This window comes from Phyllobates terribilis, unplaced genomic scaffold (genome assembly GCF_046119375.1).
Source record: "Phyllobates terribilis strain yellow unplaced genomic scaffold, ASM4611937v1 Scaffold_12__6_contigs__length_324123572, whole genome shotgun sequence".
Classification (NCBI taxonomy): Eukaryota; Metazoa; Chordata; class Amphibia; order Anura; family Dendrobatidae; genus Phyllobates; species Phyllobates terribilis.
The window spans coordinates 166,266,977-166,294,426 of record NW_027362772.1 but is presented as its reverse complement, the minus strand read 5'-3'; the positions used below and the strand labels follow the sequence as shown (position 1 = coordinate 166,294,426).

The window sequence follows — 27,450 nt, the reverse complement described above, 5'->3', positions numbered from 1 at the left end:
GTTGCTTGATCTGTTTTCGATCAACATTGCGTGCAGCAGCCACCACAGCCTCCCAGAAACTGTAACGAGAGGTGTGCTGTTTTCCCTCCCTGTAGATCTCACATTTTATGATGGACCACAGGTTCTCTATGGGGTTCAGATCAGGTGAACAAGGGGACCATGTCATTATTTTTTCTTCTTTTAGACCTTTACTGGCCAGCCACGCTGCGGAGTAGTTGGATGCATGCGATGGAGCATTGTCCTGCATGAAAATCATGTTTTTTTTGAATGATACCGACTTCTTCCTGTACCACTGCTTGAAGAAGTTGTCTTCCAGAAACTGGCAGTAGGTCTGGGAGTTGAACTTCACTCCATCCTCAACCCGAAAAGGTCCCACAAGTTCATCTTTGATGATACCAGCCCATACCAGTACCCCACCTCCACCTTGCTGGCGTCTGAGATGGAGTGGAGCTCTCTGCCCATTACTGATCCAGCCTCTGGCCCATCAAGAGTCACTCTCATTTCATCAGTCCATAAAACCTTTGAAAAATCAGTCTTAAGATATTTCTTGGCCCATTCTTGACTTTTTATCTTATGTTTCTTGTTCAAAGGTGGTCGTTTTTCAGCCTTCCTTACCTTGGCCATGTCCCTGAGTATCACACACCTTGTGCTTTTTGATACTCCAGTAACGTTGCAGCTCTGAAATATGACAAAACTGGTGGCGAATGGCATCTTGGCAGCTTCACGCTTGATTTTCCTCAATTCATGGGCCGTTATTTTGCGCCTTTTTTGGCCAACACGCTACTTGCGACCCTGTTGGCTATTTGCCATGAAACGCTTGATTGTTCGGTGATCACACTTCAAAAGTTTGGAAATTTCAAGACTGCTGCATCCCTCTGCAAGACATCTCACAATTTTGGACTTTTCAGAGCCCGTCAAATCTCTCTTCTGACCCATTTTGCCAAAGGAAAGGAAGTTTCCTAATAATTAAGCACACCTTATATAGGGTGTTGATGTCATTAGTCAACACCCCTCCTCATTACAGAGATGCACATCACCAGATTTACTTAATTGGTAGTTGGCTCTCAAGCCTATGCAGCTTGGAGTAGGACAACATGTATAAAAAGTATCATGTGATCAAAATACTCATTTGCCTAACAAGTCTGCACACAGTGTATACAGCAGTATCTCCTATATAATGTAAACAGCAGTTGCAGTATCACATCCATAACTTATACACAGCTGTCTATATACATTATACAGGTGATACTGCAACTGCTGTATATACAATATACAGGTGATACTGCGACTGCTATATATATATATATATATATATATATATATATATATATATATAAATATATAGGTGATACTGGGACTGCTGTATATAATCACAGTATCAGCTATGTAATATATATACAGCAGTCACAGTATCACATATATATATTGTATACACAGCAGTCACCGTATCACCTATATATTGTATATACAGTAGTCTATATACAGTCTACAGGTGATACTGCAACTGCTGTATATACATAAAACTTTCCATATTGGGACTCACTCAGATCCCTGAGAAGGGGGTAGGATGAAAAGCTTAAGAGGGTCCATCGTTAGGTATGGAGAAGAGTGGATCCCTGGCTGGGGCCGGTGATTGAAGCAGGATTCGGAACCATAAAAATGGTGGACTGACGCTGGTACAGGCTTGTGCGCGCCGCGGTGGCCCTTTCAAACCTTTGGTTGAAGGCCCATTGTGCGCGCGAGGCCGCACGCTCTCTTGCTTGCACACACTGACAAGTTACGCACGCACTCACGCACGCACTCACTGACTGGCAGGGCTGCAGCCACGGCGCGCACGCTCTCACAGGGGCCGCAGCGGACCTTGCCAGCGTATAGAAGTGAAAGAGCACGCGGCCGCGGGGCGTACACCGGGCCTTTGGTGAGACTTTTAAAGGGCTACCAGCCCACTCTGTATTACTGAGCCACCGGGCATCTGCCCGCTTTAGAACATTGCCAATCCGGGCCTAGCTCTCTGGTTCTGTAATGTCTTCTTCCTGGAAGAAGAAATCACAGGTAAATAAGAGAGATAAAACAATTCACAAGAGACCATAATATTAAAGTGGTTGTCCGGTCTTAAGCTACAATATCTGCAGTCACTTATGTGACTGCAGACCTGGGAATCCCCACATCGTGTGCACAGCGCTCTATGAGGATTCGCCGGTGTCAGTGCTGGGAACAGCAGTCATGTCACCCCAAGTATGGGTTACGCACACCCCCGTGCATATTCCGACTAGACGTGGAAGCCTCGCTTAGAATACTTGCATTGAACAAGGCCAGAAACAGTCTAGTCGCAATATGTGGCTAGGAGCGACTGCTCTCTCTGTGTCGGCACCGGAGAATCCTTACAGTGCGCAGTGCATGCGATGTTACTATTCACTAGTCTGCAGTCACATAGAGTGACTGCAGACTTGTAATTTTAGACCAGAAAACCTCTGTAAGAACACTGAATGCATGAAAATGGATTAAAAACAAATGCTTCATTTTCAGACTATTCAAAGATTTAACAATTCTAAAAAAAAATTGGTCCATTTTTTTTAAGAAGGGAGGAAATAATGTATTGCAAGATTTGGCTCATTATAAATTTGTTTCCAGTTTCTATAGATGCAACAATGAAACTCTGGAACAATGAAACCATTATGGAAATCACAGGATGGATTGACATGTCAATGATATGCAAATGATGAAAAAAAATGGAAACAAATTATTTAAAACCTCTCAATTTATTCAATATGGACTATGAAAGAGCCATGCACAGAAATCCCTACACTTGTATGCTTTGTCTGCTTTCAATTAGGTTATTATTGGTTGTTTAAGGAATGTTCTGTCACTTTGGCAAATCATCAAGATCCGCTGCTGGCAGCTCCCCATGTAATTGCCGGCCAATGACATCACAAATGTGCCCAATAGGAGACAAGTCCGGAGATGCTGCTAGACATGGTAGCACGCTTAGACCAACAAGCTTACAATTTTTCATCATTTGCTTATCATTAACATGTCTATCGATCATACGATGTAATTAATTCCATAATTTTTCCTTCTTGGTGTTGCAATTTAATACAGATGTATTATTATCTAACCTAAATCATGACATGGCAACTACACCATGATGCCGAAAAATATCCTGATGCAGAAACTGTAAATGGACACGTAACACATCAAAAGCCACTAAACATGTCAAGCTAGGTGTGGACTTTTCTCACTGTGCTATGTGCGATATGCCACATCTGTAGTTTACCCCACAGTAGAAGAATAAATAACTAGATCTGTGTTCCTTGTCCTTTACCAAGTAATATAATGGAACAAAAAGTACAGTTATCAGAAGCTAATGGAAAGAATACTATAGCACACAATGTAACAGCAACCTCAGAGCAGATCCGCATCCACAACTTCCTGGAGACCTCCTCGAGGAACTCTGGATGTGACATCTGAGCAGTAGTCACAAATAGTGTTGAGCCACCCCCGTAGTGTTCGGGTTCGGTTCGGTTCGTCGAACACCGGGATGTTCGAGGAACTGTTCGTCGAACTGTTCGTCGAACACCTTAGAACACCGTCGAACACCGTTAAAACCAATGGCAGGCAAACAAAAACACATAGAAACACATAGAAAACACCTTCAAAGGTGTCCAGAAGCTGACAAACTGCTCAGAAGACGCTTTCTTTAAAAAAGCCGGCTGGCAATTCAGCAGCGGCATACACAGGTACCCGACAATTTAAACAAGAAGGAATAGAGCCTCACACATAGATTAGATAGATAGAAACATGTCAGTCACATATATATGAAGTACAGTGACAGTGTTGCTTACTGTACTTGTCATTTAGTGTAAAGGATTTATTAAAAAATATAATAGTGTTTTCATGCACCGTCTCTTTAAAAAAGCCGGCCGGCAATTCAGCATCTGTACCCGGCAATTTAGAACAGAAAGAATAGAGCTTCACACATAGATTAGATAGATAGAAACATGTCAGTCACATATATATGAAGTACAGTGACAATGTTGCTTACTGTACTTGTCATTTAGTGTAAAGGATTTATTAAAAAAAATAATAGTGTTTTCATGCACCGTCTCTTTAAAAAAGCCGGCCGGCAATTCAGCATCTGTACCCGGCAATTTATAACATACAGAATAGAGCTTCACACATAGATTAGATAGATAGAAACATGTCAGTCACATATATATGAAGTACAGTGATAGTGTTGGTTACTGTACTTGTCATTTAGTATTAAAATAAAGGATTTATTATTAAAAAAATTGGCGTGGGGTTCCCCTTAATTTTAGTCTCTAGCGGAGGTTAAGCAGACAGCTGGGGCAGATGTTTGAAGCCTGGGAAGGGGGTAATACCCACGGAGCTTCCCAGGCTACTAGTATGAGCCCCCAGCTGAATACATAGCCTTTACTAGCTATTAAAATGGGGGACCCCCCCAAAAAAATGACGTGGGGTCCCCCCTAATTTAATAGCTAGCAAAGGCTAGGCAGACAGCTGGGGGCTGATATTAATAGCCCAGGAAGGGAGCCATGAATATTGGCCCCCTCCCAGGCTAGAAACACCAGCCGTCAGCCGCCCCAGAAATGGCGCATTCATAGGATGCGCCAATTCTGGCACTTAGCCTCGCTCTTCCACGCTGCCCTGGTGCGGTGGCAGGGGGTAATAGGGCTGGGGTTGATGTCAGCTTATAATGCCAGCTGACATCAAGCCCAGGTTAGTAATGGAGAGGCGTCTATAAGACACCCCCATTACTAACCCCATAGTCAAAGTTAAAAGAAAACACAAACACCCAGAATAAAGTCCTTTAATTGAAATAAAGACACAATCCTTTATTGTTCTAAATTAAACCATACTTACCATCACGCCCATTCCAGCTGAAGCCAACGATCTCCTGCAATAAAAGAAAAATAATAAAGCAACATCATCCTTACCTTTCCATGGTTCCCACGACAGCTTCAGCTCTGCTACATCGAGATGACAGGCTGGACCGCAGCAGATCGCTGCCATCCAGCCTGTCATCCCGCAGACACTGAGAAGCGCAGGCATGCTTGCGCTCTGCAGTGTCTGGCTGTGACGGCATAAAGATGAGACGAGTTCATGTCCAATGAACTCGGCGCACCTCATGCACGTCACTGACAGCGTGGGAAAATTCTCACGCTGAAGCGCTGAGTGCAGGAGAATTCTCCCACGCTGTCAGTGACGTGCATAAGGTGAGCTCATGTCCAATGAACTCAGCTCACCTCCTGCACGTCACTGACAGCGTGGGAGAATTCTCCTGCACTCAGCGCTTCAGCGTGAGAATTCTCCCACGCTGAAGCGCTGAGTGCAGGAGAATTTTCCCACGCTGTCAGTGACGTGCATGAGGTGAGCCGAGTTCATTGGACATTACCTCGGCTCATCTGGATGCCCTCACAGAGAGACACTGTGGAGCGCAAGCAAGCCTGCGCTTCTCAGTGTCTGCGGGATGACAGGCTGGATGGCAGCGTTCTGCTGCGGTCCAGCCTGTCATCTCGATGTAGCAGAGCTGAAGCTGTCATGGGAACCATGGAAAGGTAAGGATGATGTTGCTTTATTATTTTTCTTTTATTTCAGGAGATCGTTGGCTTCAGCTGGAATGGGCGTGACGGTAAGTATGGTTTAATTTAGAACAATAAAGAATTGTGTGTTTATTTCAATTAAAGGACTTTTTTCTGGGTGTTGTGTTTTTTTTAAATACTTTACTAGAAATTCATGGTGGTCATGTCTAATATTGGCGTGACCCCATGAATTTTGGGCTTAGGGCCAGCTGATAATGCCAAGCTGGCCCTAACCCCTTTATTACCCAGTGAGCCACCGCATCAGGGCCCTGGATGAGTTGGGTACAGCGCCAGAAGATGGCGCTTCTATGAACGCGCCATTTTCCGGGGTGGCTGCGGACTGCAATTTGCAGCGGGGGTGGCCCAGAAAGCTTGGGCCTCCCTGCGCTGCGGATTCCAGCCCCCAGCTGCCTAGTTGTACCTGGCTGGACACAAAAACAGGGCGAAGCCCCACGTCAATTTTTTTTTAATTATTTCATGAATTTCCTGAAATAATTTAAAAAAATTGAAGTGGGGCTTCGCACTATATTTGTGTCCAGCCAGGTACAGCAGGCAGGAATGGGCTGCCCCCAACCACCAGCTGCCTATTTGTACCTGGCCGGACACAACAATATAGGGAAGGCCTTTTTTTCTTAATTATTTCATGAATTTCATGAAATAATTAAAAAAAATTGAAGTGGGGCTTCGCACTATATTTGTGTCCAGCCAGGTACAGCAGGCAGGAACGGGCTGCCCCCAACCACCAGCTGACTATTTGTACCTGGCCGGACACAACAATATAGGGAAGGCCTTTTTTTCTTAATTATTTCATGAATTTCATGAAATAATTAAAAAAAAAATACGTGGGGCTTCGCCCTATTTTTGTGTCCAGCCAGGTACAACTAGGCAGCTGGGGGCTGGAATCTGCAGCGCAGGGAGGCCCAAGCTTTCTGGGCCCTCCCCGCTGCAAATTGCAGTCCGCAGCCACCCCGGAAAATGGCGCGTTCATAGAAGCGCCATCTTCTAGCGCTGTACCCAACTCATCCAGGGCCCTGGTGCGGTGGCTCACTGGGTAATAAAGGGGTTAGGGCCAGCTTGGTATTATCAGCTGGCCCCAAGCCCAAAATTCATGGAGTCACGCCAGTATTAGACATGACCGCCATGAATTTCTAGTAAAGTATTTAAAAAAAACACAACACCCAGAATAAAGTCCTTTAATTGAAATAAACACACAATTCTTTATTGTTCTAAATTAAACCATACTTACCATCACACCCATTCCAGCTGAAGCCAACGATCTCCTGCAATAAAAGAAAAATAATAAACCAACCTCATCCTTACCTTTCCATGGTTCCCACGACAGCTTCAGCTCTGCTACATCGAGATGACAGACTGGACCGCAGCAGAACGCTGCCATCCAGCCTGTCATGCCGCAGACACTGAGAAGAGCAGGCTTGCTTGCGCTCCTCAGTGTCTCGCTGTGACGGCATCCAGATGAGCCGAGGTCATGTCCAATGAACTCGGCTCACCTCATGCACGTCACTGACAGCGTGGGAAAATTCTCACGCTGAAGTGCTGAGTGCAGGAGAATTCTCCCACGCTGTCAGTGACGTGCATGAGGTGAGCTCATGTCCAATGAACTCAGCTCACCTCATGCACCTCACTGACAGCGTGGGAAAATTCTCCTGCACTCAGCGCTTCAGCGTGAGAATTCTCCCACGCTGTAAGTGACGTGCATGAGGTGAGCCGAGTTCATTGGACATGACCTCGGCTCATCTTTATGCCGTCACAGAGAGACAATGTGGAGCGCAAGCATGCCTGCGCTTCTCAGTGTCTGCGGCATGACAGGCTGGATGGCAGCGTTCTGCTGCGGTCCAGCCTGTCATCTCGATGTAGCAGAGCTGAAGCTGTCGTGGGAACCATGGAAAGGTAAGGATGAGGTTGCTTTATTATTTTATTTTTTTTACAGGAGATCGTTGGCTTCAGCTGGAATGGGCGTGATGGTAAGTATGGTTTAATTTAGAACAATAAAGAATTGTGTCTTTATTTCAATTAAAGGACTTTATTCTGGGTGTTTGTGTTTTTTTTAACTTTGACTATGGGGTTAGTAATGGGGGTGTCTTATAGACGCCTCTCCATTACTAACCTGGGCTTGATGTCAGCTGGCATTATAAGCTGACATCAACCCCAGCCCTATTACCCCCTGCCACCGCACCAGGGCAGCGTGGAAGAGCGAGGCTAAGTGCCAGAATTGGCGCATCCTATGAATGCGCCATTTCTGGGGCGGCTGACGGCTGGTGTTTCTAGCCTGGGAGGGGGCCAATATTCATGGCTCCCTTCCTGGGCTATTAATATCAGCCCCCAGCTGTCTGCCTAGCCTTTGCTAGCTATTAAATTAGGGGGGACCCCACGTCATTTTTTGGGGGGGGTCCCCCATTTTAATAGCTAGTAAAGGCTATGTATTCAGCTGGGGGCTGATATTAGTAGCCTGGGAAGCTCCGTGGGTATTACCCCCTTCCCAGGCTTCAAACATCTGCCCCAGCTGTCTGCTTAACCTCCGCTAGAGCATAAAATTAAGGGGAACCCCACGCCAATTTTTTGAATAATAAATCCTTTATTTTAATACTAAATGACAAGTACAGTAACCAACACTGTCACTGTACTTCATATATATGTGACTGACATGTTTCTATCTATCTAATCTATGTGTGATTCTCTATTCCTTCTATTCTAAATTGTTGGGTACAGATGCTGAATTGCCGGCCGGCTTTTTTAAAGAGACGGTGCATGAAAACACTATTATTTTTTTTGATAAATCCTTTACGCTAAATGACAAGTACAGTAAGCAGCACTTTCACTGTACTTCGTATATATGTGGCTGACATGTTTATATCTATCTAATCTATGTGTGAAGCTCTATTCTTTCGGTTCTAAATTGTCGGGTACCGGTGTATGCCGCTGCTGAATTGCCGGCTTTTCGTGTTTCACTGTGAGCACAGTTCCCATCGATTTGGGCAATCACTGTAATGCCACAACCACCATGGCTGTGGCATTACAGTGAGTGGCAGACAATCCCTGCATGATTGGTGCTCTAAATAGCGCCAGACATGCAGGACACGCTTTTGGTGCACGAACAGTTATCGAAAATAACCTCGAACAGCCGAATTTTTTGCAAATCGTTCGGGTTCGTCGAACAACTCGAACACCGCCCAAAACAGCTCGAATTTGAGATTGGCGAACAGTTCTAGTCGAACACCGCTCATCTCTAGTCACAAACCGCATGGCTGAAAGGCTCCCTGTAAAGTCCAATATGCAAATTGCCTCTTCAGAGAAAAAGAGGACTTGAACTCTATAGCGCCACCTATTGGAAGCAGCAATCCTACAAGTCACAATCAACCCTTTAACGAGTCGTGCAATATAACTTAGAATAATAATAAATAAAGTCCAAATAATTCAAAGACCTGAACTGTGTCCAAGAACGGAACTAACATTTATTCTTTGGCCTTTTGACAGGTTCTTCAAAATGTTCCTGAGTAGTTTTTGCAGAGTGGTAAAGGCATTATCCTGCTGAACGAGGCCACTGCTATTGGGGGACATCGCTGCCATGAAGGGGTCCTTGCTCTGTAACAATGTTTAGGTGAGTATAGAGTTCACATGCTGCCGGCTCACCACACTTATAACATATTCCTCACCCAGGAAAGGTGATGTTACATGATACATAGGATATAAGTATATGGGTAAATGGTGGTTTTGCAGTCCCTATTTTGCACCACACGGCCATCCAACCCTCCTATTCCTTCTCAGACACAGGAAATACTAACCTTCATTAATCATAACATTAAAGACATCACTTGGTCTCCGTAAAGGAACTTGATAAAACTCATTCAGCCTTCTCAGGTCCCTTGCCATGTAGGCGTCTCTTTGGAACCAGGGCAGGGGGTGAGTTACCTATAGATAATAAATAAGAGTCATTTCTGATACTGTAACATCATTGGATCTGCTATATTGTGAAATTGACACATTTTAGAGTGCATTTCAATTCTGAGATAAATCTGACTTATGCAGCAACTCAGCACCAGGACATGCGTGTAATCACCTTACAACCTTCAAAGGAATCTGTCGCTAGGTTTTTTGCTACACCATCTGAGAGCACCATAATATAGGGGCAGAGACCCTGATTCTAGTGATGTGTCACTTACTGGTCTCCTTGCTGTCATTTTGAGAATAGGATTATTTTTTCTGCTTCAGATCTACCAGTTCTCTGAATGAAGACCTCTTTATAACCCTGCCCACACCACTGATTGGCTGCTTTCTATATACACTGTGCATAGGGAGAAAGCTGCCAATCAGTTGTGTGGCTCATGAATATGAATTTACACCTCAATTTACACCTTTTGGCCTGGGACAGCTCATAGTCTCATGGCTTTCAGTATCACCTCTATGCTGATGACACACAGATCTACCTCTCTGGACCCGATATCTCCTTCCTACTAACAAGAATCCCACAATGTTGATCTGCTATTTCATCCTTCTTCTCTGTTTGATTTCTAAAACTTAACATGGATAAAACAGAATTCATCATCTTTCCCCCATCTCACTCAACCCCCTCATCTGACCTATCTATCTACGTCAATGGCTGTCCACTCTCCCCAGTCCCACAAGCTCGCTGCCTTTGGGTAACCCTGGACTCTAATCTCTCCTTCAAACCACATCTCCCCATGCCCTTTTCACTTCCTGCTGACTCCAACGTAAAAATATCTCCCGAATCCGCACATTCCTCAACCATGAATCTGCAAAAACACTAGTGCACGCCCTCATCATCTCCCGCCTTGATTACTGCAACCTTCTGCTTTGTGGCCTCCTTTCTACAACTCTCGCACCCCTCCAATCCATCCTAAACTGTGCTGGCCGACTAATCCACCTGTCACCCCACTAGTCCCTGGCTTGTCCCCTCAGTCAATCTCTCCACTGGCTCCCAATTGCCCAGAGACTCCAGTTCAAAACCCTAACCTTGGTATACAAAGCCATCCACAACCTGTCTCCTCCTTACATTTGTGACCTAGTCTCCCGGTACTGGCCTGCATGCAACCTCCGATCCTCACAAGATCTACTTCTCTACTCCCCTCTTATCTCTTCTTCCCACAATCGCATGCAAGATTCCTCCTGTGCATCCCTCCTACTCTGGAACTCTATACCCCAACATATCAGACTCTCGCCTACCGTGGAAGCCTTCAAAAGGAACCTGAAGACCTACCTCTTCCGACAAGCCTACAACCTGCAGTAGCCCTCACTCCACCATACCGCTGCACGACCAGCTCTACCCTGACCTACTGTATCCCAACCATCCCTTGTAGATTGTGAGCCCTCACGGCAGGGTCCTCTCTCCTCCTGTACCAGTCGCCGTCACATTTTGTTCAAGATTATTGTAATTATTTTTGCTATGTATACCCCTTTTTCACATGTAAAGTGCCATGGAATAAATGGTGCTATAATAATAAATAATAATAACACTACACCAAATAGCCCAGTAAGTGACACATTGCTGGAATCAGGGTCTCTGTCTCTTCAGAGTTCAGGAGATAAGTAAAACGTACAGTACAGACCAAAAGTTTGGACACACCTTCTCATTTAAAGATTTTTCTGTATTTTCATGACTATGCAAATTGTAAATTCACACTGAAGGCATCAAAACTATGAATTAACACGTGGAATTATATACTTAACAAAAAAGTGTGAAACAACTGAAAATATGTCTTATATTCTAGGTTCTTCAAAGTAGCCACCTTTTGCTTTGATGACTGCTTTGCACACTCTTGGCATTCTCTTGATGAGCTTCAAGAGGTAGTCACCGGAAATGGTTCTCACTTCACAGGTGTGCCCTGTCAGGTTTAATAAGTGGGATTTCTTGCCTTATAAATGGGGTTGGGACCATCAGTTGTGTTGTGCAGAAGTCTGGTGGATACACAGCTGATAGTCCTACTGAATAGACTGTTAGAATTTGTATTATGGCAAGAAAAAAGCAGCTAAGTAAAGAAAAACGAGTGGCCATCATTACTTTAACCCCTTCGAAACCCTGGGATTTTGAGTTTTTGCATTTTCCTTTTTTGTTCCCCTTGTTCTCAGAGCCATAGCATTTTTATTTTTCGGTCAATATGGCCGTGTGAAGGCTTATTTTTTGCGGGACAAGTTGTACTTTTCAACGCCATTACTAGTAGTGTTGAGCCACCCCCGTAGTGTTCGAGTTCGGTTCGGTTCGTCGAACACCCGTGTGTTCGCCGAACTGTTCGTCGAACTGTTCGTCGAACACCTTCGAACACCGTTAAAACCAATGGCAGGCAAACAAAAACACATAGAAACACATAGAAAACACCTTCAAAGGTGTCCAAAAGCTGACAAACTGCTCAGAAGACACAACTAACACATGGAAAAGTGACAAGTACATATAGTCATGCGAAAAGAAAAGAGGTGGAGGAGTAAAAGGAGGGGGAGACACAGATATAGGCATGTCATGCCCTTCTAAAATCCAAAAAGTGAGAAGCCGACACGTTCAGTCCGCTCCTGCCCGTGCCACCTCCGTGTCGCCGGGTTTGTGCCAGAGCCGCGGTGAACACTGACGGCCAGCCCCCCTCTCCCAATACTGGTGCCTGTCCGCTGGTGGGTCGAGCGAGCCCCCCTGTGGTGGAGGCAGCTCTAAGCTTTTTAATTTAAATTGTCCCTCTAATTTGAATGAATACACTTTAAATCCATTTACAAGGATCTATTGGAGGGCAAGTCTCATGCCAGCAGCCGCGTAATTCCAGCTCCAGTAGCGTCCACTAAAGCTGCTGCAGTTAAAAAGCTTTTATAAGGATCGAGCTCGGCTGTCCACCGCAAGGCATCCTACTGCCAGTCCCAGCCCCTATGCCTTGGGGTGCCTCCTGATGCTCTTCACTGAGTATCCCGTGGTCCCGAAGCATTTCCTTTGAAAAAATTAAGTGTCCAAACTACAGGTGGTGTAGCTTGCTTAACAGCCGGGATAATCCGCTGACTAGCAGACACTGCTACTAGGCACAAAGTATTTCCTGGGCTAGATGCAGTTAAAAATTTGTAAGTAGATACTCTCGTTGGATGCTGAGAAAGCATTCCATAGAGTCTCCTGGCACGCCATATATGATTCTCTTAAAAAGCTTGGGGTAGGGGTCTAGGGGACCCTTTTATAGCCAAAATCACGGCCCTGTATCACAATACGTCACCTAGGCTGAAGATAAATGGAACTGTAGCACCGAGGGCTCGGTTGCTACAGACGTATTGCACCTCACCCAGAGGTGTGATATCTCACTCTCAGATAAGGATGGAGTGTGGATCAGGACCCGACACCTGCATGCATTACACCACATTGCCGTGGGGCAGGGCGACCAATATGCCCCTGAGATGGGCACGACAGTACCTGTCCCTGGCTGGAGTGGGGGGAGGGAACACTGAGGAAGGGGAACCCTGCAGTGCAGGAGCAGGGAGGAAGCAGTTCCTGGGTGCATTGAGAAGGGAGTATAAAAGGTGGGCACCATCTTAGTTCAGTGCAGAGAAGTCTGAGCAGAAGTGGCAGGGAGCAGGGGCTCTGCATGAGCTCTGCTCCGGAGGCGGGCCTAGTAACAGAGGCCCAGGCCTGCAAGAGGGAGAAGGAAGGAAGAGGAGCGGAGAAGGCTCCAGGAACGAGGAATGAAGGGATCCCAGGGGTGCGGACGGGCGAGTCGCCACCGCACGCCCGAATCCACCTGCGTGGAGGGGTCAGGCCAAAGGGGGAGACCGGTCCCCGAACTAGTGGAGGCAGGAAACGACCCTCAGCTAGAAACCGGAGGCTCTGACATTTTATGTGGCGCAGCCCCTTGCTCCACCCGCTAGGAAGGCACCACATAGGGTCAGGGAAACTGGCGCCAAGTTTACCAAGAGGAGGCCCGAGGCAGCCGGACAGAAGTGTTGGTAAGAAAGGCCAGACAAAGGACACACAAAGGGGGTCCTGTGAAGCGCTCCAAAGTTATCTGGGAGTTGTCTGAGCCCCTCACCTGGTGAGCACAGTACGACGTGGGCAGCCGTTACCTGCAGACGTGGTCTGGATAATAAGAACTGTGAGTAAAGGCCCTGAACTGCATCACTGACTCCGTGTCGTTACTGCTGCTGCCCTGCACCATCACCCCCATCCTCCGCATACACTGCCCTGAGGCTATACTCCTCCCGTGGGGAGTTATGCTACGCTCTGCTGCACCCACAACACCAGCCTTAGCGGTCTGCCCTGTAGCGGCGGTTCACTCTGACCGCAATCCACGGGTGGCGTAGTCGGACATTTAAACATCAAAACCACATAAATAGTTCCGCCACTGGTTTGACCGCCCTGAGCCACGGAACCGGATCGCCGCCACGAAGACTACAACCACCAGCATCCACCAAAAAGTGTCCGGCTCCGGGTGTCCCAGGCCCAGGGGGTGCGTCAGAACATTTTCATCACCTTTCACAATCACCAATGGGACAAGGCAGGGATGTCCTCTGTCCCCTCTCTTATACATCCTAGTGACGGAGCACCTGCTCTCATCAATTCGCCATAACCCCAATATTAGGTGGATTGAGGTGGGAGGCACCGAGTACAAGTGCTCTCTATTTGCTGATGATGTCCTAGTATATATCACTCAATCACATATATCCATCCCTGCTGTTATGGCTGAAATAGATCACTTTGTTACATGGTAAAATTTTAAAATCAATGCAGCGAAGTCTGAGGCCCTCGATGTCTCCCTCCCTAAATCCATATAGGATTCCATCCAGTCCAACTTTCCCTTTGCCTGGCCCTCACAGGGTATCAAATACTTAGGAATTCCTATTCATAGAGACCTCTCCCATCTATGTTATCTTAATTTTGGGCCCTTTATTGAACAATTCCATACAGACCACGGTTGGCAAGTTAGAACTGTAAGATTCACTACGTGAACCACTGGTGTTTTGTGGAAAAGCACATGTACACCGCGTTCCAAATTATTATGCAAAAAGTGTTTAGGAGTGATAAGGGAAGAATTTGTTTGTTTGTCAGTTAAACTCATTGATGGTGATGTGTGTCAGGGCTCTTTATATCACTGTAAGCAATTGCAGACACCTGTGCTAATTAGTTTGGCAGGTGTGTCCAATGAAAGGCAAGACTACTTAAGAAGGCTCTCTCACATTATTAAGCAGCCTACATTTTCTGCCAAAATGGGAAAGAAAAAGGATGTGTCGGCTGCTGAGAAGCAACAAATTGTGGAGTGTTTAGGTCAAGGCATGACTACAATCAACATTGTGCGATGATCAGGATGAAGTGTCTTGGCAATCAAGAAGTATGTAGCTGATTCACAGTACACACGTGTGCGTGCTGATAAGGGCAAATTGAGGACTCTTTCCTACAGGCAATTACGTCAGGTTGAAACAGCAGCGGCAAAAAAGCCTTGTCATAGCAGCAGACAAGTTTTTGAAGCTGCTTGTGCCTCCAACGTCCCCCGAACAACAAGATGCAGGGTCCTTCAGAGGTTTGCAGCTGTGCATATGCCATCCTGTCGACCTCCTCTATCCACTTCACACAAGCAGAAACGGCTCCAGTGGGCCAAACATTACATGAAGACTGATTTCAAAACTGTTTTGTTCACGGATGAGTGCCGTGCAGCGCTCGATGGTCCAGATGAATGGAGTGGAGGATGGCTGGTTGATGGACACCCCACGCAAACACGGCTACAGCGCCAACAAGGAGGAGGTGGAGTAATGTTTTGGGCTGGAATCATGGGGAGAGAGATTGTCGGCCCCTTTAGGATCCCTGAAGGCGCTAAAGATGAACTCCATAATGTATGTGGATTTTCTCAAACAGCACTTCCTGCCATGGTTCAAGAAGAAGAACCGTGTATTTCACAGCAAGATCATTTTTCTGCATGATAATGCACCATCTCATTCTGCACATAAAACATCTGCATCTCTGGCTGATATGGGCATAAAAGGGGACAAACTTATGGTGTGACCCCCATGCTCCCCTGACCTCTACCCCATTCAGAACCTTTGGAGCATCATTAAAAGGAGTGTCTATGATGGCGGGAGGCAGTTCACATCTAAGCAACAGCTCTGGGAGGGTATTCTGTCCTCATGCAAAACAATTGAAGCAGAAACCATCCAAAACCTGACAAATTCAATGGACGAGAGAGTTCAGAAGCTCCTTTCGAACAAGGGGTCCTATGTGAAAATGTAACATCACCTAGAATAAAGTTTTGAGTTGAAACCTGTTTGATTTCAGTTTCTAACAACCTGCTAATGCTTATAATTTCAAAAATGACCATTTTTTTGGTCTTTATTAAAATGAAAAGGTTGATCGAAAAGTTTGGGGTGATCTAAGAGTGTGGCAACCCAGTAGTCATGATTACTTCGAATTCTGACAATATGAGGGTCATGCTGCAGGTAGTGCAGCAAGAAGGCACTCATGTGTGTTGCGCATCCAGGAGCACCAAGTCCCTGTTGTGTTGGTGGCGAGGTAACAATCATGCTTCCTTCCTCTGTCTTCTCCCCCCAACCTCGCACAACAGAAATGTGATCAAGGTCTCCCTCATCTGATGAGTCTTCCATCAGTTCGTCCTCCACTTCTTCCTGGGCTCCTGCACCTTCCTCACTAGTTTGGCTGCTACCATGCGCCCTGGTAAAACCATCTCCCCCACCCTCATATGCCTGCCGCCTTGGTGCTGCCGACCGTCTGGACCTTGCAGATGTTAGCCCTTCCGCATACAACTCCTCCTCCTCTACTTCCTCCACCTCCTCTTGTGCCACCACCTGACTCCGAATTCTGTTTAACATGTGCTCCAGCATGTAAATCACCGGAATAGTCATGTTGATAATGGCATCGTCAGCACTAAACATCTTCGTCGCCATTTCAAAACTGTGCAGAAGGGTGCATAGGTTCCTGATCTGAGACCACTCCTCCAGCGTGATTTGCCCCACCTCTGAATCTCGTTGGCCCAGGCTATACGTCAGAACGTATTGCACCAGGGCTTGTCGGTGCTGCCACAGTCGCTGCAACATGTGCAGAGTTGAATTCCACCGGGTAGGCACATCGCATTTTAGCCGGTGAAGTGGCAGGCCCAACGACTTCTGTAGAGATGTAAGTCGCTGGCTGAGCTGCGGGATGCGAACGGCGTAAGTGAGCACACAGCGACCGTGCCCTCTGCAGAAGGCCATCTAGTCTGGGATAGTGGGCTAAACATTGCTGGACAACCAGGTTCAACACGTGAGCCATACAAGGCACGTGTGTGACATTGCCCCGGCGAAGGGCCGCACCCAGGTTTGCAGCATTGTCGCACACGGCCTTCCCTGGTTTCAGGTCCAGTGGAGACAACCATTCATGAAATTGGTTCTCCAGAGCTGACCACAACTCCTTAGCTGTGTGACTCACATTTCCCAGACATTTCAATGTAAAAACCGCCTGATGACGTTGAGCCCTACTGCCAGCATAGTAAGGAGGTGTGCAGGATCCCTTCTGCGCAGTTAGAAAGCTTGTGGCATGACCAGACAGGCTTTGGGTGCAGGTGGAAGACCGAGAGGAGGTTGAGGAGGCAGAAGCAGTGGAGGAACTTTGACATAAAGAGGATTGACGCACAACTCGTGGGGACGGCAAGACTTGGACAGCAGCCCCTTGTCCTGCTGTCACCATAGTTACCCAGTGCCCAGTCAGCGACATGTAACGCCCCTGTCCATGCCTACTCGTCCAAGAGTCTGTGGTGAAATGCACCCTGTCACACACAGAGTTTCTCAAAGAAGCGGTGATGTTGTGTGCGACATGCTGGTGGAGCGCAGGCACACCTTTCTTTGAGAAGTAGTGCTGACTGGGCATCTGGTACTGGGGCACTGCGACGGACATAAGGTCTCGAAAATCCTCTGTGTCCACCAGGCGGAAAGGCAGCATTTCTGTAGCCAAGAGCTTGCAGATGGTGAAATTCAACCTCTTAGCTTTCTCATGGCTAGGAGGAAATGGTCTTTTACTTGTCCACATCTGAGGGACCGAAGGCTGGCTATTGTGCTTAGACGGGGTTGATAAGGGTGTCCCCGGCAAACTGCCGGTCTGTGAGGAAGATGCAGGCGGACATGTTAGGTTGCCTTGATCCAAAGGTGGTGCTATCGATGTCGGACAGCGCTCAAGACCAGCTGGTGTTACCACCTCCAAAGAAAATGATGACCTGCCAATCACGCTGGCTGTTGCGGGTAAAGAGGTGGCAGGTCTGCGCCCCAAAACAGGTGTGACTGCTGTCCCCCCAGTCACAGAGGATGAAGAGGCCGCGGATGCAAAAGATATGGCAGACGGTGGTTGGCCCGGCCGGCTAGGCCGCATTGTAGCACACTGAGCTTCCCACTGCAACTTATGCTTCATGTCCATGTGCCGGTTCATGCATAAAGTACTCAAACTATGTATTTTTTGGCCTCTACTTAGCTTTTGCTGACAAATGTTACAGATAACACGAGTTGGGTCATCTTTATCGATCTGAAAAAATGCCCAGGCTATGCAAGGCTTAGCACCCATGCGACCTGAAGAGCCACCACGACTTGTGGTGAGAGGCAGAGTTGTGTTTGAGGATGCAGTTGTTGACGTGCTTCCAGTACTACGTCTCTGTCCAGGAAGGCGCAACCTGACCTCGTCGTCACTAGCATCTTCCTCCACCTCCTCTGCTGACCTCATCTCTTGGCTGACTGTGGGTTGACAGTAAGTGGGATCTCCGACCTCATCATCATCACCCTGTGCGTTATCACACCCGTCGTCCTCAGAGCCAACCTGTTCCTGCCCTGACAAAAAACTAAAGTTGTCGCTCCAATCAGGTATTTGAGTCTTATCATCGTCTTCCTCATTGTCTCCACCAACAGGAGTTACAGTTTGGGAATGAGGGTCTACATTATGGTCAGAACCTTCTGCGTCTGGTCCTGGATCCGACTCATAAAGATTCTGGGCATCAGTGCAGATCATTTCCTCGTCTGGATTCACAGAAGCGCTGGAGTCGACCTCTGATTCCCAGGCTATAGTATGAGTAAACAGCTCTGCAGACTCAACCATCTGTTCTACCTCATACTCAGACGGGCAGCTGGAGATTTGGGAGCTGTGAGGAAGCAAGTGCGATTTGGGTGACACCTTTGAGGACTGGAGTATTTGTGATGTTGAAGTTGATGTGGAGGAGAGCCCACTTAAAGGAGCACTTGATATCCGTTGAAGCACCTGCTGTTTTTGTGCCTCATCTGGAATTTGTAGCGATTGGCGTGGCCGTAAGAAAGGGATCTTATCACATTGTCCGCTAAAAGAAGTAGACATTTTAGTTTGGCTGGAAGATGGTCTTTCTTCTGCACCTACCCCACGGACACAACCTTTTTTCCCCTTCCCAACACGCCTATTCCCCTTTCCACCAGCAGCAGGCCTTTTTCCACTCATTTTGGTGGTTAACTAATTCACAACTCTGGAGTTGTTTGCACAAAAAAACAATGGATGGTAACCGAGCAGAGCTGAGTGGCCAAACTGTGGTATTAGGCCAAAACTATTGGCTGGGCTAGATGCAGAAAAAAATTATTTTTAATTTGCAACCTGATGGAGGTCAGTATAGATGGACTAATAGAACAAGTCCCACACGCTGCTAGAAGCCCAAATATTTTTTCAGAGATCAATGAAGAAAAAAATTATTTTTAATTTGCAACCTGATGGAGGTCAGTATAGATGGACTAATAGAACAAGTCCCACACGCTGCTAGAAGCCCAAATATTTTTTCAGAGCTAGATGCAGAAAAAAATTATTTTTAATTTGCAACCTGATGGAGGTCAGTATAGATGGACTAATAGAACAAGTCCCACACGCTGCTAGAAGCCCAAATATTTTTTCAGAGCTAGATGCAGAAAAAAATTATTTTTAATTTGCAACCTGATGGAGGTCAGTATAGATGGACTAATAGAACAAGTCCCACACGCTGCTAGAAGCCCAAATATTTTTTCAGAGATAAATGAAGAAAAAAATTATTTTTAATTTGCAACCTGATGGAGGTCAGTATAGATGGACTAATAGACCAAGTCCCACACACTGCTAGAAGCCCAAATATTTTTTCAGAGCTAGATGCAGAAAAAAATTATTTTTAATTTGCAACCTGATGGAGGTCAGTATAGATGGACTAATAGACCAAGTCCCACACACCGCTAGAAGCCCAAATATTTTTTCAGAGCTAGATGCAGAAAAAAATTATTTTTAATTTGCAACCTGATGGAGGTCAGTATAGATGGACTAATAGACCAAGTCCCACACACCGCTAGAAGCCCAAATATTTTTTAAGAGCTAGATGCAGAAATTTTTTTTATTCAATTTGCAACCTGATGGAGGTCAGTATAGATGGACTAATAGACCAAGTCCCACACACTGCTAGAAGCCCAAATATTTTTTCAGAGCTAGATGCAGAAAATTTTTTTACTCAATTTGCAACCTGATGGAGGTCAGTATAGATGGACTAATAGACCAAGTCCCACACACTGCTAGAAGCCCAAATATTTTTTCAGAGCTAGATGCAGAAAAAAATTATTTTTAATTTGCAACCTGATGGAGGTCAGTATAGATGGACTAATAGACCAAGTCCCACACACTGCTAGAAGCCCAAATATTTTTTCAGAGCTACATGCAGAAAAAAATTATTTTTAATTTGCAACCTGATGGAGGTCAGTATAGATGGACTAATAGAACAAGTCCCACACGCTGCTAGAAGCCCAAATATTTTTTCAGAGATAAATGAAGAAAAAAATTATTTTTAATTTGCAACCTGATGGAGGTCAGTATAGATGGACTAATAGACCAAGTCCCACACACTGCTAGAAGCCCAAATATTTTTTCAGAGCTAGATGCAGAAAAAAATTATTTTTAATTTGCAACCTGATGGAGGTCAGTATAGATGGACTAATAGACCAAGTCTCACACACTGCTAGAAGCCCAAATATTTTTTCAGAGCTAGATGCAGAAAAAAATTATTTTTAATTTGCAACCTGATTGAGGTCAGTATAGATGGACTAATAGACCAAGTCCCACACACCGCTAGAAGCCCAAATATTTTTTCAGAGCTAGATGCAGAAAAAAATTATATTCAGTTTGCAACCTGATGGAGGTCAGTATAGATGGACTAATAGAATGATGCTATGCCCAAAAGATTTTACTTCACTAGGTGCAGTAAAAAAATTGGTATTCTATACACAGGTGGTATATCTTGCAACACAGATAGGCTACTCCACTGACTAACACACTCTGCAATAGGCCAAAAAGGATTAGCTTTGCTAGATTCAGCCAAATGCTGTGAAAAAAACTTGCACAGCACTGGCACAGACCTGCCTGGCAAAAACTGATAGGAACTGATGTAACCTAGTCCTGAAAAGGACTCCAATTACAATTAGTCTTTACTCCCACAATCTATCTATTTAAGAGCACAGACCTGCCTGATAAAAGTCGTAGGAAATGCTGTAACCTAGTCCTTAAAAGGACTGCAATCACAACTATTCCCTACTCCCAAGCTATCTGTATATTTGTGCGAAAATTGGCTTGAAATTAACAAGGTATAGCGCACACAGCAACAGCGGTGCCGTCTAACACGCAGCTGCAGCAGTGAGAAAATGGTGGCAACGGGGAAAATGGCTTGGTCTTATAGGGCAAGGACATGTGACATACACTGCCAATCACACATGCCCTTGCTTGTGTGAAAAAAAGCACTTCGCTCCGTGTGTGCGCTGCTGATAGGCTGACAGATTGCACCTCCCCACTGCAAATGCGGGAAAGAGAAAAAAAAATGGAGATCTTCATTGTTCCTGCAGAGATCCATCCCCTGCCCCTCCCCCCGCCCCGCTGTACACTCAAACTGCGTATTAACATTAATTTTCATCATTACTGAGAAAAAATCCAGTTATGATTTTGGTGCACGAACAGTTATCGAACATAACCTCGAACAGCCGAATTTTTCTCAAATTGTTCATGTTCGCCGACCGGCTCGAACACCGCCCAAAACAGCTCGAATTTGAGATTGGCGAACAGTTCGAGTAGAACAACGCTCATCTCTAATTACTAGTTTTACCATATACTGTATGGGAAAATGGGAAAAAAATCCAAGTGCGGTGAAATTGGAAAAAAAGTGCAATACCACAGTTGGTTTTTATTTATTTTTTTTACCACGTTCACTGAATGCTAAAACTGACCTGCCATTATTATTCTCCAGGTCATTATGAGTTCGTAGACACCAAACATGTATAGTTTTTTTTTTATTTAAGTGGTGAAAAAAAATTCCAAAGTTTGGTAAAAAAAAAAAAACACGCCATTTTCTAAGACCTGTAGCGTCTCCATTTTTCGGGATCTGGGGCTGGGTGAGGACTTATTTTTTGCGCACCAAGCTGAAGTTTTTATTGATAACAATAACAACTGTTAAGAGGAGACTTTGTGCAGCAGGCCTTCATGGTAAAATAGCTGCAAGGAAACCACTGCTAAGGACAGGCAACAAGCAGAAGAGACTTGTTTGGGCTAAAGAACACAAGGAATGGACATTAGACCAGTGGAAATCTGTGCTTTGGTCTGATAAGTCCAAATTTGAGATCTTTGGTTCCAACCACCGTGTCTTTGTGCGACGCAGAAAAGGTGAACGGATGGACTCTACATGCCTGGTTCCCACCGTGAAGCATGGAGGAGGAGGTGTGATGGTGTGGGGGTGCTTTGCTGGTGACACTGTTGGGGATTTATTCAAAATTGAAGGCATACTGAACCAGCATGGCTACCACAGCATCTTGCAACGGCATGCTATTCCATCCGGTTTGCGTTTAGTTGGACCATCATTTATTTTTCAACCGGACAATGACCCCAAACACACCTCCAAGCTGTGTAAGGGCTATTTGACCAAGAGGGAGAGTGATGGGGTGCTACTCCAGATGACCTGGCCTCTACAGTCACCAGACCTGAACCCAATCGAGATGGTTTGAGGTGAGCTGGACCGCAGAGTGAAGGCAAAAGGGCCAACAAGTGCTAAGCATCTCTGGGAACTCCTTCAAGATTGTTGGAAAACCATTTCCGGTGACTACCTCTTGAAGCTCATCAAGAGAATGCCAAGAGTGTGCAAAGCAGTCATCAAAGCAAAAGGTGGCTATTTTGAAGAACCTAGAATATAAGACATATTTTCAGTTGTTTCACACTTTTTTTATTAAGTATATAATTCCACATGTTTTAATTCATCGTTTTGATGCCTTCTGTGTGAATGTACAATTTTCAAAGTCATGAAAATACAGAAAAATCTTTAAATGAGGTGTGTCCAAACTTTTGGTCTGTACTGTAACTTGAGTAGTACACCTGTAACATAATTCAACCATTTGCTCCTTTCCAGCTTGTATTCGCAGGACCCTAGTCCAGAGGATATGTGAGTGGTCCGCAGCCACCGGATGGGAGCCGAGCGACTCACCACCTAAGTGTTCATCCACAGTGACTCCTTTAGATTTGTAGGCACAGCGAAACATTATCGTTACGGTGGGACACGCATGACATCTACTAATTGGGGCAGCATCGTGGTTCAGTGGTTAGCATTGCAGCCTTGAAGCCCTGGGGTCCTGGGTTCAAATCCCACCAAGGACATCATCTGCAAGGAGTTTGTATTTTCTCCCAGTGTTTGCATGGGATTCCTCACACACTCCAAAGACATACTGATAGGGAATCTAGATTGTGAGCTCCAATGGGGACAGTGATGGTGAGGTCTATAAAGCGCTGCAGAATATAATATCGCTATATAAGCAATGCATAATAACAACTTATCAGAAGAGACGCCGCATATTCCAGCAGGTGAGAGGCGGCTCTCAGGGCTCCAGTCCAGCAGTCACAGATTACTGATGAGGCCGCTGGACCAAGATCCTGCAAATTGATTTTCTGATCTCTAAAATACATGTCTGTCATTGTTGTACTATGTCTGCTAATCATGAAAAAAAAATGTGCTGAACACTGCTAGAATTAAAGGGGTATTCCTAACACTACTACTTAGGTATCTGATTGGTGACTGCTACCGATAAAGTCCCCTGTTTGAATTGAGCAGATGTTTCGCATCAGCGGTGGCGGTCCATCCAAAGTCTGACACTTATGGAGATAGCCGGGACCAAAACATTGATGGCCAATCCTTAGGGCCTTCGGGCCCACCATACATTGCAGGTACGGATCAGCTTGATATTTACAGGTCATCCCATTCTTTTGTTAGTACGAACAAGCTGCTGTTCTTGCTACACTTTCTAGTGTTAGACTATGTGCCCACGATGCAGAAATGCTGCATATTTTTTACGCTTCTCCCTGGCGGGAAAAATGAATGCAGTTTTTACATGCGTTTTTCCCGCCAGGTGGAAGCATTTTTGCATGCATTTCTGCATGCGGGTTATCAAGCGTTTTTCCAAGCGATTTTAGCATCACTTGGAAAAGTGCTTGACAACTTGTTCACGCTATATAAATCCATGCAACCGGCATGGATTTATATAATGTGACCAAGTTAGTTAAAAAAAAAAAAGAATAAGAATGGTAAAAAAAAAAAAAGATTATACTCACCTTCCGATGTCCTACTGGTGTTTTCGCTGCTCCGTCCGGTGTCTTGGGCGGCTCGCGGTGTTATGAAGCACCTGCAGTGACGTCATTGAGTCATGTGACGGGTCACATGACTCAGTGACGTCATTGCAGGTCCTTCACAACAGCACCAGCAGTGCAAGAGATCGGACGGAGCAGCGAAAACACCAGGAGGACATCGGAAGGTGAGTATAATCTTTTTTTTTTAATTTTAAATTATTTTTTTACAGTTTCTATGGTACCCAGGTCTGGATGAGAGTCTTCTCTCCTCCAGACCTGGGTACCATCCGCACATTGAACCGTGTGATATCCGCTTGTGCACATTTGCTCATGCGGATGTCAAGCGGTCCAATGCAAGTCAATGGCGGCGATTACGCTGCATGTCCGCAAAATTAATGGACATGCTGCGGATTTTTGAGCGCAGCACAAACGCTGCGGAAAAATTGACATTGCGGCTTGTCATTGGGGACCATGGGGGATGGATTACCTAGCGTTTTTTAAGCGTTTTCGCTGCGGAAATTCCGTGGCAGAAACGCTTGAAAAACGCATAGTGGGCACGCAGCCTTACATGCCAGTTGTATTCATTACTCCTGCAAGGTACCCCGGGCATAAATGAATGTCTACGTTCCATATATTCTAATATTGTAAAAGTATCTGAAACGTAAAAATAAAAAACAGAATTTAGAATAGAAGTGTTAACTCCTAGTCCTGGAGCTGCTACATTACGTATCATTTGTGCAAATCATAGGTCAGATATGATTGTGAATGTAAGAACCACTGAGTATTCTCATCTCATTTATTTATGCCATATACCAATAATGTATGATAGAAGTAGATCCTACCAATGGGATCTGTATATACAGTGGATATAAAAAGTTTACACATCCCTTAAAATGCCAGGTTTTTGTTATGTAATACAAATCATACCAAGAAGAATCATTTCAGAACTTTTTCCACTTTTAATGTCTTCTATAATCTGAATAAATCCACTGAAAAAAGAAAATCTGCAATCTTTTCAAGTGGAAAAATAAAAATAAAGAAAATAATATGCGCACCATGAAACTAATACTGTGTTGAAGTTCCCTTTGAATTTATGACAGTCTCCTACCCAAAAAGACTGAATACTATCAGCACGGCACTTCTAGAACTGGCAATCTTTGCCTGCTCTTCCTTGCAGTAGCTCCAAATCTGTCAGATTGTGAGGGCATCTCCTGTCTACAGCGCCCTCTTCAGGTCAACCCACAGACATTCAATTGGATTCAGGTCTGGGCTGTGGCTGGGCCTTTCCAAAACTTTGATTCTCTTCTAGTGAAGCCCTTCATCTGCTGATTTGGATGTCGATTAGGGTCTTTGTCATCCTGAAAGGTGAAATTCCTCTTCAGACGAAAGCATTGCGCCTAAACCCGTGTTGAGGCCTGGCACCACATCCGCGGGAGATAATGTTTAACTCATTCAGATTTCACTTTCTTCACTTATATAATTTGTATTAAAGGGGCTGTCTTGGACTTTAACTATATAGTGGTCGCGGCCGGGTACTGCACACCACCCTCAACCCTCCTTCCCCCCCATTAATTTGAATAGGGAGTGGACGTGCAGTACCCAGCCGCGACCACTATGTAGTCAACGGAGCTGTGCAGCTCCATAAATGAGAACTTCCAGTCGCCACCAACAGCTGATGTTGATGGGTGTCGCACTCCCACCAATCAGACATTGATAACCTATCCTAAGGATAAGCAATCACTGTTAAAGTCCTGGACAACCCCTTTAAGTTTATTGGCTGTACTGGATTCCCTTGAGTTTTCTGACCGTGTGGTTACAGATTTGCACAATGTCATAGTGTCATAATGATTTACCACATGCATTTACTCTGATTTATCTTCCATACGGTGTTGTTCCAGATGAATACTATGTCCATTGTGTTGAGTTTACACTGATACTCTGACCCATATTTAGTTACTAATAACTTTATTGCTGCTATACATTGCTTCATACCATGTGATAGTGCTACCTTCTTGTCCTGTGCTGCCACCTGCTGGTCTCCCACTTGGTAATCAGTTTTCACAAAGTTTTTTCTATTTTCAATAAAGCTTTACCTTTAATTAATTGTGGTTTCTTTGCGCACATTTTTTGTAAGCTCTTACAGAAGCTGACGAGTAGAATATGCACAAAATCAATAGTGCACATAAATAACACCGCACTATAAAGCAATTTCCTATGATGATATTATCAGAAAGGCTCTGTCATTTGTAATAGGATTACCCTAACATAACACTGGGATGTTAATGCACCTGTGCAATGTCCAGAATAATGGAAAACTCAGAAGCTCTCACCTCAAAGCCCAGCCAGGAACATACGGAGACTACATGATAGAACAGCTCCAGCACCTTCCTCTTAGACATGTCTGCTGCTTACACTGCAAGGAGCATTGTGGGAAGAGAGAATGTTCCTCCTTCTTGCATTTGTCTGATCTTCTGAAGCCTGCAAATAGTAAAGGCTCTTACTGCCATCTGCTGGCATATTTCATTATTGCAATTTTTCAACAAAAAGAAATACATTACATTATTATTTATTTTTAAAGCTGCACTGATTTTATGGTGCTATACACAAAGAATAAGTAGAAAAAGGCTAAAATCACACACAACATTGTGCAATGCTGTTTTTCTAGGCTAAAAAACACTGAAGCCAGATGTTGCTCTATGTCTACTGAAAATGATTGAAATATATGCATACAGTATCTTGAAAAATCTGTGCAATTTTTATGATCAGTTGTGTTACTTCTCTACTATGGCAGCATGCTTTGAATATGGAGTCTTCTCTAGTGGACTTCAGAAATACAAGAAAATGCATTTTTAATGCTAGTCAATCCAAAATTATGATGAAAACCTATTGATTTATTAATGCTTCGGTTATAAAAAATAAATAATCTACTAGTGATGAGTGAGCACTAAAATGCTCGGGCGCTCATTATTGGAGTCGAGCAAATCGTAATGCTAAGGTGCTCGACCTGAGTAACGAGTACAATGTAAGTCAATGGGAAGCTCGAGCATTTTTCCGGTGGCGCATCACCCCTCTCCCTGCCCGGAAGTCTGGATGGGTCTAAAAATTGCTCAAATCAATGGAAACAGAGCTGAAATAGCATGGGGATGCTTTGCATAGCCGTATTTTGCTACTGCAATATAATTTATCCATCTGAGGTGCGTAAATTTTCTTTTTCATATTAATACTGTAAACTTTGAAACTTGGAGGGCCAGCAGGCAGCCTTCACAATTTATAGATGGCCAGCAG

The 27,450-nt window shown here is 45.0% G+C and overlaps 1 pseudogene; it reads right to left on the bottom strand.

Moving 5' to 3' along the window:
* Nucleotides 1-1,634: 1,634 nt before the first annotated feature.
* LOC141173175 (glutathione S-transferase kappa 1-like) lies at nt 1,635-26,564 on the bottom strand (annotated as a pseudogene).
* Between the last annotated feature and the right edge of the window lie 886 nt (nt 26,565-27,450).